The following is a 15351-nucleotide window of genomic DNA, read 5'->3' on the forward strand; positions in this document are numbered from 1 at the left end:
TAATATTTAGGTGAAAACTATTTTTAACACACATACTATAAAGCAGTTACTCTAAATTATCAAGTTAAGGTTAAAAAAAATATGCATCAAGTATAATTTAAGATAGGAATTAAAAAAACTGATTTTAAGCCCCAGGAGAAGCATTAGTACCTAGCCATGGATACACGCCCTGTCTAGGCAATGGGAACTACCTCAGCTAAGAATTCCTCTTTGAATGTCTTTTTTTGCTGGTTTATAAATCCATCCAGTCTTGACTTTGAAGACCATAGTCCAGAGGAAGATCACCACTCCTTTGGAAAAATTCCTTCAAAGCTAAGTCACAAACAGTATTAAGCAGGTTTTTGTTTAAGTATGCAATTGAATTGAAGATATTTAGAGAAAGTCAAAGTAACTTTTTAGCCTCCTCTTTTTCTTTGGAGCTTTGCAGTTCTATCACAGTCTTGTTTGATGGAAATCACTGAGCATTAGAGAGTGAATTACTTTTCAAATGAAAAAAACACCAAAACTGATCAGCAAGAATAAATAGAATAAGTCAGTCTTGATTTAAAGGTATAAGTGATCTTAATCTCCATCAGAAACCCAAGGCAGAACCAAGTACAGGAAACTTTGCACTAATATATCATAAATCCAAAAGCAATCAATGAATAAAAAGCAATGTAACTGTAGCATTATCACTTTTTGCTGACACCCTTTTTCCTTGCACCTAATAGATATTAAATATTTTTTCCTTGCTATTTCTTTATATTATATACTCTCACCTTTTTCTTCTTATCCTCATACTTTGACCACTTAGACCTCAAAGGGATTGATTTCATTTGCCAGTTTAAAGTTGCTGAGTGACCTCATTCAGAGTCTGCAGTTCTGTCACGGCCTATACAAGCATATCTGCATTGACATTTCTATTCAAGTGATGTTCCTGCAGAAGACCTTTTTCTAGTACAAACAGCTATTGACTGCAAGAAATAATCTACCATAAATTTTAAACTGCCATTGGCACTGCAAGTGCAGCTGTAAGATAGGAAAAAGTGACAATATTTGAGTATTCTACTATAAAGTAACACTATCAAATTCTAAAATCATTAGCCAGTAATTGAACCTCAGTTTGTCTCCTACAGGTGAATAAGAAAATTTAACTTCTTGCAATAAATATTTCCATGTCTCCTAGACTAATTTTTTCTTATTCATAGGTGAGAACTGCAGTAAATTGATCTTGAAATGCTTTTGGACAACTGAATCCATCCAAACAGAGCCTGAAACGGACCTTTTCAATTATACAACAGTACCTCTTCTCTTGGTAAGTGAAAGCAGTGCTGATTAAACTACATCCCCTGTTCTTTCCGTTCGCTGGGATCCAGCATGGGGAGGAGCAGTGTTCAGCACACCCAGCAGGTACAAAGCAGGGAGCTGTGGTCAGGGAGTCACAGACAGTGCAAGAGGTCTCCTTTCCAAATGGGAAATCTTGCACAAGGCTAAATGAACTTGTAGTTCCTGACTTATCTGGCAACTGTGGGAAGGGTACCAAGGAGTGCTGGCAGTAGGATGGGCCAATAGGCAAGACAGTTAACTTGGCACTTGACACACAAGAGACCCAAGGCTGTTTGCACAATTAGACAACACCCAAATGGTGATGACTTGCTACAAGGTGTAACTTCCACCTCTGTTGTCACCAGCAGTGCTGTAACAAGCTCTGTGCAGACTCTGAGAGTGACCTCCCTGATGGGGGCTTTGCTCTGTTGTAGTTCCCCAGCAGCAGGTGAGGAGTTGTAAGAAGAGGCAGGTGTGTTTTACTCCATTGGGGTGACTGACAGGTGATTGACAAAATCTTTCCAGGTGTAAAAATTCATGCAACAGACAGGAAAGGTGCAACTGGGACAAGATACAGTGGGAAGAAGGCATGCACTGATAAGAGGGAGGGAACTGTAAACTTGTGGCTTCTGGCAGTAGAACGGCTGCCCAGTGGTGCAGGGCCCAGTAAGCAGAGGGTAAGAACAAGCTCCCTCAGAGGAAGAATTCAGGTTGGACACTGACTGTATCAGAGCGCTATCAAGGGAAAGTGATGAGTGACAGTGTGTGGCTGGCGACTCTTCAAGCCTGACTTGTCAGCTAGGGAGGTTTCTTGCTTGTTTGGAACCTCCATTTGTGGTGTTGCAAAAGACTGCTTGAGGTCACCTAATGTTCTGACTTCTTCCTGCTTATCCATTCATTTACCAAAGACAGGGTGATGTGAAACCATTTTAGTTCAAAAGTGACTGTAGTGCTCCTGAGCAAGGGTGAAGGGGACAGAAACCCTGGTGGTGCTTCTTTTCAATCCTACGGCAAAAGGGAAAAACTTGGAGAGCAGCAGGTGTACCAGGGAGCCCACATATGGTTACATACTTGCTGGCATTAGCTGGGCTTCAACTATTTTGCTTGTGGCTCCTAGTTTGATGAGGACAGACAACCTAGAAAACAGGTCTACCTGGCAAAGATGGGGAAGAAATTTTTGTGAACAGACTTGCTAATCTAAGGGGGAAGACTTTGCCACAGAACAGGGACCTAACCCAGATATACATGAGGAATCGGCACATACAGACGAGGTAGGCAGAAGGTCCACTGAGTAATGAGTTTCTTAATGAACTGAAATGGGAAAAGCACATATGAAGGTGGAAATGGTGGAAATGGAGAGCACATGTGTGGAAACAATGGCAGGAAACAAAGGACAGGCACACAATCATTGTTTGGCCACTTGAACAAAACTAGGAAGGACAAAACCCCATCTGGAGCAAAAATTAATGGGGGACATTAAGGGGTAACAAGAAGTAATCTTATAAGTATGCAGAGCAGCAAAAGGAGATTCAAGGAAAATGGTGTATTGCTAACTAAGGGAGATAAGACAATGACACATGGTACAGAAAAGGCTGCAGCACTTGAATCCATTTTTGCATCTCACTTTTTAGGCCAACTCTGTTCCCAGACCCCTGCATGAACTGTTTGGGAAGGAGAGCAATGGCTATGGAGGGGGGAAGGGCATAAGCTGGTGAATACCTGAAGAAGTAGCACGTGTACTCAAACACATGGAAACACATGGGACCACATGGGATATACTTACGGGTGCTGAAAAAACTGACAGGGTGATTGCAACACCACTGGCTACCACAGTGAAAACTCACTGCTATTACAGAACATCCTTGATGACTGCAGAAAGGTTAATTTTACATACATACGAAACAAGAGTGAGGTGGGGTATCTAAGGAACTATACAATGGTTGGCCTCACCTTAGTCCTTGGAAAAATCGTAGAGCATGTCCTCTTGGAATCAATTTCCAACATGTAAAGGACAAGAGAATAATCAAGAAAAGTCAACAAGGATTTACCAAGAGCAAATCATGCTTGACCAACCTGGTTGCCCACTATGATGAAATGACTGGGCATGCAGATGAAGGAAGGGAAGTGAATGCAATGGAGTTTTACTGTAGTTAGGCTGGATTGCTCAGAATCCCAAGCTTAAAGAACAGAGTCAATAGCTTGATGTCCAGTTGATGTTTGGAAATGAGCACAGTAACAAATGGACTGTTATGAAGACACTGTTCAGTGTCTTCATCAATAGCCCAGATAAGGAGACAGAACATACATTCAATAGATTTTCAGATGATACAAAACTGGGAGGTGTGGTTGCTGTGCTGACTGGTGGAACTTCAATTCACAAACACCATGAGACATGGGAAGCCTAGGCAAGAGAAGCCTCTTTGAGGTTTCTGTTTTAAAAATTTCCATAAGCACAAAATTCTGCACTTGAGAAGAAAAATCCCAATGCACCATTGCAGACAGGGAAGGAACTTTTTGTTTCAGATCTGCTGAAAAGGTTATGGAGGCTACAGTGGCTGTTAAGCCACTAAGAAATAAGTTCTCTTATCATGAGTAATGTAAACAATTGCATTGAGCTACTTTACGAGCAATGTGGTCAGCAGATCCATGAAAGTCATCACACCCCTTTCTATTTAGTGCTTGTGAGCCCTCACCTTTAATAATGCTTTGGGCCTGCAGTTCAAAGACATTGAGAAACTGGAGAGGACCCAGTGCAGGGTTGCTGGGAAGGCTACAGGTCTGGAGGAGAGGCTGAAGGAGAAGTGCTTGTTTATTTTGGTGAAAAGGAGCTCAAGAGGGATCTACTGGGAGCCTGTAACTACATGAAGTGACAAAGACGATGGAATCAAACTCTTCACAGATGATATAGAAGGCACTATGGCCCAAAATTGCCCCTGGGAAGGTTCAAATTGGTAATTAGGAAAATATTCTTCATTAGAGGAGCAGCACAGTACTGGAAGAGGTTACGGAAGAGTTAGTTTCTATTCAAAGTCACTGACCTGACCCAATGCTAGTGGATTGTCTTATTCAAGTAGCAGCTTAAACAGAAGTCTCTTCTATACAATATTTCTAAGACTAATCTTTTAACAAGACCTTTCAAAGATTGCTCTGTATAGATAATCAGCTAAATCATAAATCCCCTCAGGAAAAATGACCCTTTTCAGTATTCTAATGTCAAATTCTTTAGCAGCATGAGATGAAACAACTGATTTATAGCCAGCATAGTGCAGATGTTCTCATACACACAGCACTTTCCTCTAAGTGCAACTTTTCATTGTGCTAACAAAATGAGTAGCCTGGATACCATTTTTATTTTGTGTACATACAGCAGTGCTGATTTGATCTCTCTTATGCATGAAGAGAGACTTATAAATTCTTTGAACAGGCCAAACCTAAGTCAGGAGAAATCCAGTATGGTCTGGACCAACCTTTCAGCTGAAACTGCCCCTTCAGCTGATCTGACAGACACAGCACCAGAAACATGTGAACAATTCCAACTCATTCAACCAAAATACAAAATCAGTGTCAATTTACCAACCAACATGCTCTATAAAGCTCAATATTTTTTAATATTGGGAGCTGCATTATGAGGAAGAAAAGCAAATCAAGCAGCAAATCGAACTAAGGAATCACTGCATCAAACGTGGGAGACCAAGATCTGCAAATTTATGCATGCAATCTTGCAGAAAAAGAACTTAATACTTTCTGAAAATTCAGTTCCAGTGTTCTCAAAAAACTATGACACACCTTTGACTTTGCAGATGATGTAGAGCCTTACAGATAACCATTAACATCTGGTATTTAACAGGAAAATGAAAAGGAAGTAATTTATTTGCAATATTACATTGATTTACATTTCACTAACAATATTAAGCAGGGTAGAATTTATGTCTCCAGTCAAATCAAAATTCTATTTGAGTGCCTTCATATATACATCTCTAACTATTTTCCTGGTTTTGGCAAGACTGAATCTGCAAAAAACTTGACTTACATTTATGTTTCTCATATTTGTCTTTCTTATTATCCACATAGAGAACTTTACTTACATGGTTACATTTACTTTTTTTCTTATCCCATGAGAACTAATTCCTTTATGATTAATTTTTTGACATTTCTCTGCTATTTCCCCCCCAGTCTATACAGTTCTGGTACTCTCCATTTGTCCAAAGCTCATTCTTCTGTTTTTATTACCCTTCCTTTCATCTATCTTCTCACCTTTACAAAGAGCGCTAGGGAAATAAATTTTTTTATCCTTCCTTTTCTCCTGAGCTCATAATGAGATCAGTGATGCCTCCCCATGCCCCATTTTTCATCAAATTTTACTACATCAGGAAAAAAGCTGTGAATAACTGAAAGTGGTCAGTATAGTCAAGAACAGAAACTTTCACGCCTTTGACATTGTAATCCTTCCTTTTACAGCTCATGGCTCAACAAGCTGTAATATGGCTCGCAGACCTGGGTACAGGCACTGGAATTTGGTATCCTTTACAAGGTCTGATGACATACAGTTTTGGAAGGAAGTCACTCTTTCTTAAAATTACTTTTATCAGTTAAACAAATTTTCTCCCAAATATATGACATGTAGCTTAACACAGAATTATGGAAAACAAGGAAAACAAACATAGAAAATCAGGACTGTAGTGCCTTTCTTTCACAATACCATTTAGTTTTCAGTCTTGCTATTCAGGAGATGAAAGAAAAATTGTACTTTCACTTAGAAAAGTAAAGGAAAAGGAAACTCTGTTGCCAAAGCTTACAACAATGTATGTCCAAGCATTTCATTAATGAATGCTCAGAATGGCAGAATTCCATTCATCTTAAATTTTAATCCTGAATAAGAATTAACTTGGCAGCACCACCAAGTGCTAAGTACTGTGGAAAAGAAACTATCTTCATAGAGAAGAGTATTTAAAGGTATTTAAGGTATTTAGGCACTAATGCTGAAATTTAAAACATAAAAAAAACCCCAAACCAGTGACAGAACTGAGCTGGCAGAAGAGCCCAGTCTTCCTGCGGTCTGTTCTAATGCTGGTAAATGATGGGTTGGGTGAAGTGTGGAGAAAACAGAATGTCATGACATAAACATGAAACAGTACTGCTCAGAACACTCTTCCAGACTATACAAATTTGCACAGCAGTGATGTCTTGAGCTTGAGGTGGTGTCGGGTTTTTTCGTTTGCTTGTTTGTTTTTTCCTGTAGTTTGTAGCTACTTTTCTTATATTAATTTGCCCAGTCACATTTTCAGCTTTTTCAGCATTCATAGTAAGAGCACTCAGGAAACATCCCATAGCTCTTGGCAAATTGGCAGGGCAAATTAGAAAATAATTTTGAAGAGGTATCGAAACATTTAGAGGAAAATAATGGGAAAAACGAGATTGATACACGGAAATCCTGAAGTCCGGGACTTGCAAAGAGTTTTACCAGTACTTAAGTTCTTATTCATAAATTATACACAGAGTATACTTTTTAGATGTCAGTAGCAGTTTACAAGTCAAACAAGACTCAGATGCAAGGCATAGATTGCTTTCTCATTTAATTTTAAGCAAATTCCTCTGGAGTCAAAAGCAGTGGTTACTCCTTCCATTTTGTGGGAATTTATTTAATCTTCTAATCTAAGAATTAAAAACAAGATTTAACCTTATAATCTTGAATCTCTGACAGTTGAATGTTGGTTGACACCCCCATAATTTTTTTATATTCTGTGCCAGCCACAGAATAGTGTACAGCATATGGTGACATTTAAACCAGAAACCCCTATTTCTGAGCACTGAATTACATACAGTAGAAATTAACCCAAGCTTTTAATTTATTTTATTTATGATTTTAACTTGTTATTTAATTGTATCACTCCCAGTCCCAAGGCCTTGTTCTGCTGGGTGCTGTACAAACATAAAGACAAATCCTGCTTCTCTGAAGGACTTCATGGTGTAAGCCAAGAGACAACAGATGGCAGGAGACACACATATGGGGAGGACATGGAAACAATATGGCTATATTAGTCAGTCTTCTAGACATGGCTTCAGCATGGAGCCAAACTGTTGTTGATGAAAAGGTGGAATTATTGAGAGAGTTTTCATTAAGCATTTATTTTGTAGATGTTTAGAGAAAATTTCTTCTATGTGGAAGGGGCTATGAAATGATTAGATGAAAGTGCACCAAGCACATCAGAGTCAGGGGTGAAATGCATATTGTTACTTTTACATTGAAAAATTTGGTACCTGTGAAATTTTTGCACAAAATGAAATTTTGTGAATATTAATATATTACCCAAGTGAAGACATAAAGAAGTTCAGATACTGCCTTCATATAGTAATTTCTGCAGAAGTAGAGGTTATGTTTGATTTCCTGTGCTGAACCATTATCTGACAGTATTTATCTGTCTATGTGCTAACTGAAATATCCCCATGCTTAATATATTTCCAAATAACTCATGTTTTGTGTTCTTCTCATCTTCACAAGTGCCTAGTTTTTTATTATTTTGAATACACTTTCATAAATGTTGAACATGTTAAGCACAGTACTTGCAGCTAAGTCTGACAAGCTTGTATTTTGCTTCTATAGACTGTAGGCACAGCAAACATGAACCCTGTTTTTATTTTATACCTTTAACTCCTGCTTAGGCTTCTTTTACATCATTTTAACTCAGACTGCTATCCGAGTGTGGTATAAGATAGCTTAAGTAGGAATGTCTTTCTTCCCTTTTTTCTTAAATATTCTTAAAAATTTCTCTTAATTTCACTAGTGTAGTGTAGTGCTAGTAAGCATAGCTGCTCAGACTTTATACTTTCTGATAGTTACATACTTATTTCAGTGCTCTTCTAGATCAGAACCCTTAAAGCACAAACAGGTTCTCTGTCAGATTAGAGAAAACTTTTTTTTTTTAAATCTCTTTTCTCCTCTGACTTATTATTTTGACCTGCTGCTTTCCAATTTTGCTTTCTGGTAGTACTATATATCTCAAAATATATCAGAGGACATCTGAGTAAGCACAAATGAATTAGGCAGACAGTAATCCTAGAGGTCTAGGTTCCAAACTTAGTGTTATCAAAGTTAAAACATTTCAGGGTACAATGCATCCTCTCCTGCTCAAAGGAGTAAATTCAGAAGAGTAATTATCTGTTTTAAAAACTGAAACAGAACTGCCACTGCCAATCTTTTGTGAACGTGTATTTGTGACAACCTCTCAAAGCGGTGGGGGGAATGGGAATAAGAAAATAAAACAAAAAAAAAAAGAAGAAAAGCTCAACAAAATATCCACTATGACTCTAAGGAGCCAAGCTAAATCAGGTTATGTACCAACACAACAACAACAAATTATTTGGCTCAGACGAATCAGATTGGAAACAAGTATCAAAGACAAGAAAGGAATTTTACAATACAGCTAAAGATGTTCAATTAGAATGAGACCAAGACACATTTGGCAATAAATTAAAATGCTAGGAGGCATTCACCTGCAAAGGCACATTTTTTGGGCATTAGTACAATCCTTACTTCCTGTGTGTGTTCTCTATAACAAGGAAGGGATAGCATCTCATGATGCTTCTCCAAGCCATGTACACATAAACAGAACAAAGAGATTATAATAAAGAACTAAAAGAATAAGAATTTCAGCCTTTCTGTACTTAACATTCCCTCTCAAAATAGAGAATAAGCCCCAACAAAACTGAAAGGGGCTGCAACTCAGATTCTGTATAACCAATAACCCAGGAACTCTCTTCCAACATCCAAATTTTTAGCATTCTAGAGTTAGCATTTGTTGAGGAGACCCACACTTTCAAAATGCAAGAAAAATTATTATTTTATTGTATTATGTATCTGTAGCTTTCTTGAAATATAAGACACAATAATTTGTGGTCAATTATTTCTCTTCTTCCAAACTGGAATAACTACCCTCTTCCTTGCTCCCTAGTTTATTTATTATTCTTTACATATAAACAGTATTTATTTACCATCCATATTTATTTATAAACTCTACTAAGATTGGTGACTTTGAGGCAAAATAGCTATTTTATTGCCTTGATGTATGATTATCAATTTATTTGATTGATTGTATCTTAAAAAAAGCTAACAATATATAGAAATTTGGAAGAAAATGAAAGGGAGTGCATCAGAGAATCTCCCTACAAGCTGACAGATACATTTAATTTCAATTAAAGTCCTGAAAATAGCTGAAACTCTGGCTAACAGCTTCTAATCACCAGGTCCTGCTGTTCAATTTCCATCTTAAACAGTTCAAAGTCACTTTGCCAGCACAGTTTCCACACCCCACCTTGCCTGGAGATGTTAGTGGCAGAGGACCATGGAATTTTCGGGAATTTTCCAAAGCAGTTCCCACTGTTGAACCTATTCCTGGAACAGGTTTCAGGTGCACCAGCCTCACTGTTCTGAGCTGGAAACCAGCAACTGTACTGCTGGAGCACAAGGACTTGTTTTTATCTAACCTAGGTACAGTTTCCTCTTAAAAATATTACACTTCTATGGTCAGACAATTTTTCCGTAGCAGGAAGATAGGGAAGAATAAATATGACTGGAGAAAGTTCCTGCCTGGAGACAAAGAAAGCAGTGATGGAAAGCAACCCCTTCTGCAAGCAGACATAAGACATGGGAGACTTATCTACCTGCTGCCTGCACAAGTCCACCTGCTGGCACTGCGCTGTAGGACTGCCAAGAGACAGTTTAAAAATGAAACTCATAAAAATCTGCAAGATCCATGGAAACACAAAAAGCTGGGCATAACTCGTGGATGGGTAGGCACTGAACAGCTGAGAATATAGGTGGTATTCCACTTGGTAAGGGAATAGATAAGAACAGAAAGAGCTGTAGGGTACTGAAAATTATCCCTTTGAACAGAAATGCTGATAAAAGGCTTCTCTCAGTGCTGCTGTTGAGATTGTTGACTTAAGAATATTGGAAAATTTCTTCATAAATAATAAAACAGATATATTAATTTAGATGGTATGGCTGTAAGCATTTTGGAAACAGTTATAAATAAACACATAGGCAAATGAGAATCCTGTATCTTCCATTACGTTTCACTGTGACATCTGAGGGACTTTCTGCCCATCTGTAACACACATTTCTAGCCCTTAAGACTGCATAAGCCCACTGTGGCAAATGTAAGAGAAATGTGAGCAGGGAAACACTAACATATTTACTTGAACCTTACTGAAAGAGTTAATTAGGTGTTATGTACTTACATAATTATGCTTCATGATTTTGCTGCCTGAATAAGCTTTTTAATACACACAGTCCAACACACACAGTCCTTTATGAAGGACTCCTAAAGCACAGCCTTTGTTAAACTCATACTCATTTAGATTCTTTTTAAGCATCAGTTGCAAAATAGTTTCACTAAATCTTCCTCTGGTCAGGCTGGATGTATTTGACCTTTGCTATGATTCCTAACATGACTGAGGATGCAGACCAGAGCAGGATTATTTAATTAAGGGTTTTAGACTCTCTAATTTTTCAGAGTTTAAGGAAGGTAAAACTTAAGTATAGTGATTATGTAGGGGTTATAAATATTCACTATTTATACTTCATTGTTAAAATAACAGAAGTACAAGTCTTGTTGTTTTTATAGGGAATTGTTTGATTTAACAAAACACAGATAAAAATAAGAATCAAGCTACTAAATGCATAGCCACAACTTATTCCAGTGGGGAAAAAAATCTTCCAAACACAAAAACCCTTTCAGCCCAGAAAACTCCCAAATAAAACAACAGCCTGTTTTAGAGGCATGTGTCTTATCCACATCCATGTTTTTGTTGAGAGTTCACTGCAGGTCTCTCAGCTCTGCACAGAAATGGACAGTAATTTCATGGTGTTATCTTAAAAGAGCAGGATGAAGAAATGAAATTCCCACTGAAAAGGAAAATGGGGCAGCTCAAGCTACCAACACAGACCCTCTGATATGTTTTTCTTTTCCACTGGGTGCTGAAACATTAACTTCATGATTAATATATGGAAAGAGGATGGACAGAGCAAGTCCTTTAGCTCTGCTGGTAGCATGATTGCTGTGAAGTGTCACACTTCTTGTGTCCTCAGTCACTTTGATCCTTTTGTAAACATTGCTCATGGTCTCATTCATTAATGATTTTGGTAATTTTTAAATTCTTTCTGACAGTTTCAAAGGGCTGTCCAATAATTTTTAATGTTCTTACTACATTTTTTCAAGTGGTATCATTCTGCTTCTGTGCAGAAGTCACTGGAAAATCTTATTCACCTACATGTATCTGAATCTTTTCTACCAGAGAAAGCTAAGTTTACATTGACATTTTAAAAATATTCCAAATGGCCCCACAGGTCTGTTCTCTATACATGTTTATTGCTTGCATTATGACAGAAAAAGCACTGCAGAGCCTCTTGGGTTTTTTATTCATATTTTTTTTTCCTAAGCAATTAAGTTCCTGTTTTTATCACAGTGCAGTTTCTTTTCCCTGAAATGAATCACTCCAAAAAAGATAAGGAGCTCTAGGATTCCGAGCTGCCACTCATGCATACTGCTGTTGCTTTACTAAATTACAAGAAACTTGCAAGTATTTCTAATAAAAGCTATAAAAGGCAATTTAATTTTTCTTTTACTGTTTTCAGCTCTTTCATTTGAGTTACAGGATGTCATGTAAGCCAAAGGAAGACAACCAAGAAAAGAACCATAGTTCCAAAATATCTCAGAGGTTCTTCTATGAACTCTGTTCATGTGACCTGTCAGCATCTGAAATTTAATATTCTTTTCACAGAACCCTAAAATTGTACAGGCACTGGAATATAAAATATTTTTTTTTTGTGTCTGAATTGGATTGTCACATCAGAATAAGGAAGACATATGTCCTCCAGTATTAACTACAGTTAAACATTAAGGCACTAAAGTATTTTAAACTTAATGGCATTGAGAATAATCAACATGTCGTTAACTTCAGGCCTAACAAATCCAATATGCTGATCAAGAATTGGCTGATGTACACAGACAAACGAACTTATTCTGGGCACATTTTATGATGCTTAACGAAAAAAGGACATTTCATCATAGCATTTGTACTTCTAAATAAATGTTTGGCATTGGTAAGTCTGAACTGGCAAGTATTTTGTTTAAAACATACTAAAGAAATTGAAAAAGCAACAGTCATGGAAAAGATAGATGGTAATAAAAAACATCTCCAAGATGTGTACCATGCACAAAAGGCACGTTCTTCTCCAGAGGAATTTTTGCATATGTGGTTTTCTTTGTGCGATTGCCTAGTATTTATCTTATTATCTCGTTGGTTTTCATATACCACTTCTACTTGAGCAGACCTGTCAAGTTGGTATGCTTAAACTCAGGCTCCTAAATCACTACAGCAGATGCCTATTTAATTGAAAATAATGGCATACATTAATTTTCTAACCTGTAGGGGTACTCATAACTAACTTCAAATCAGTCAGACTAGCTACATTAATCACAGGCAGTAACAGTTGTTTATACACGCTTGTAGGGACAATAGCATATGTTGTCAAATTTGATTTAATTAAAAAGTCTGTGCAATCAGAACCAGCATAATGCATGACACTTCTGTTCAGGATATTTTTGCAAAGAAATGAGGATTCTGACTGACCATGTTTGTAAATTATTTTAGTAAAGAAAACAAACGCTACAGATTTTCCTTAGAAATGTTTCCTTCTTGGGAACTTTTTAACTAATGTAATTTCCAAATGGGTAATTAGATTTTTCTTAAGTTGAAACCTTGTATGTAGAAATTTACTTATTAAAACACAAAGTTTTTCCAAATCAAAACTTTATTTTCAGTCAAATCCATATTTTCCTATTTTTTTTTCTTTTAAAGAAAGTTTAAAAAATATTTATATTGTTTGACTCAGAAGTTTCCTCTCTGGCACATCTCTATGTCTGAAAGCAATTTACAGAATATTCTGCCAGAAACAGGCATCAGCCAACCATATTTGCCAGAATCAACGTCTAAGCACCTTTGCTATTTGCTAAAAAGTGGGTAAGACTTTCTTTAATGGTTTCTGAGATCATGAATGAAACATAATGAGAAATAAATGGACCACAAATGCACCCTTTTCACAGCTCCAATGAAAAATACAGGGCAGTAGGCAGGTTGGGAGAGAAAATTTTGTAGAACTTTATTCCAGCAAGACTGAACCATTCAAAGATAGTGGGCACTAGAGTGCATTACAGATTACAAATTCCTGTGTTTGTTTATGGGAAGACAGCTCCAGAAACTGCTGCTTAAATTATTCCTGTCGGAAAGCCACAAAGGATACAAAGGAGCAGGGAACCTCTCAATGCTGGGCACAAAACAGGCTTCTAAAACCCTTTTGGGGGACCTCACATTAACATACAGCTTTGTGCCACTCAACAGTAATGTCAAAAACATCAGCATGCCATGGGCTGCCAAAACATGAACTGATATTGTGCATTCAGCCCCGAGGCTGTAGATTCATTTCTTTAACTAAATAAAACAGAGGACATCTGTTTCTGGTAACAGAAATAAGCCACTCCACTGATCTTTGCATCTGAGGGGAAAAATAAATAAATAGAAGAATAAATATAACCCAAATGTTAGTAACCTTAAGAAGTCCTTAGTATGAGAAACTGACACATTTTAGTCCTGGAGGCAATGAAACAAGTTAAGTATCAATTTTGATCACAAGTCTCACAGATAAAGCCCAACTTGTTGGACTGGCTTTAGGAAACAAAGAATTTAAACATGTCATATTCCTCTGAGAGAGTTTATCCTCTCTCAGAATCCCAGAATGGCTGAGGTTGAAAGGGACCTCAGAAGCTCTTCTTGCCTAAGCCCACACTCAAGAAGGGCCACCAAGCGTAGCTGGCTGCCTAGGATTAGTGTCCAGATGGCTTCTGAATATCTCCAAGGAGGGAGAATCCACAATCTGCCTGGGTAACCTATGCCAGTGCTCAGCTGCTCTCAAGAGCAAAAAAAATGTTTCCTTGATGATCAGACAGAGCCTCTTGTGTTGCAGCTGGTGCCCATTGCCTCTGGTCCTGTCACTGGGCATCACTGAAAAGAGCCTGGCTCTATTCTCTTTATACCCTCCCTGTAGATACTGATACACACTGGAGAGATCCCCTCTGAGCGTTCTCTTTTCCAGCTCTCTCAGCCTTTCCTCACAGGACAGATGCTCCAGTCCCTTCATCACCTTTGTGGCCACTGCTGGACTTTCTTCAGTATGCCCACATCTCTCTTGTACTGGGGAGCCCAGTCCAGGTGCCATCTGTGACAATGACATTCCTGTGTATCCCATGACACTATTACAGTAATGCCCTCTGGTCTGTGAAAATAACTTATTTTAACTGCATGTTAAAGGACGTATTTCTATGTATGCATTCAATTTCCACTTTGCTTGGAAAGGGTTTGTATTAGAGATACAAGGATGAAAAGAAAATGGATTATCTTTCATCTGCCACACCAAGAATAAGTGATTTTAAAACCATCTTTTTATAAAGAGATTGATGCACGGCAATGTTCCAACAAAGGTAATTTCCCTAATACTTAACAACATAATCTGTATAATTATAAGATTTAAAATGTAAACCAGTTCAGTTTGATAAATAAAACAATGTGGATCTACTATATTTTGAAGCCTTCTGCCTCCAGAAAACAGCTGTAAATGAAGCAATTGTTCAACTTGAGATTACTGATGCAACTACTTCAGGACCTCAGGAAGAACTCTTTGGGGTCCCCGACTCTACGTGGAAAATGAAGTACCATGAAATTTACAGGAAAACAAAACCCAACATTCTCTTGTGCAACAGAAAATAGATTTACACAAACCTTTTCCTCTTGGATCTCCTACAAATTCCGTTTGCCTATATTAAGGGTCAGTCAATAACTGAACCCAAGGAAATGGATTTTGATAGCCTAAAACCTTTTCTAGCTGTTTAATTATAAAATGCTAAAATATAAATTACATATCACAGTTTAAAGAATTATTTTGAAAATTTATGCCCTGATTTATCATGATTACCAATCCACTAAAAACTATCA

General features: G+C 37.6%; 1 protein-coding gene across 6 annotated transcripts in view; it reads right to left on the reverse strand.

Annotated features, from left to right (window-relative positions):
• Positions 1-15351, reverse strand: part of TBC1D5 (TBC1 domain family member 5) — a 317972-nt gene that overhangs the window by 25422 nt on the left and 277199 nt on the right. The window lies entirely within an intron of this gene.

Source organism: Vidua macroura, chromosome 1, assembly GCF_024509145.1.
Source record: "Vidua macroura isolate BioBank_ID:100142 chromosome 1, ASM2450914v1, whole genome shotgun sequence".
Taxonomy (NCBI): domain Eukaryota; kingdom Metazoa; phylum Chordata; class Aves; order Passeriformes; family Viduidae; genus Vidua; species Vidua macroura.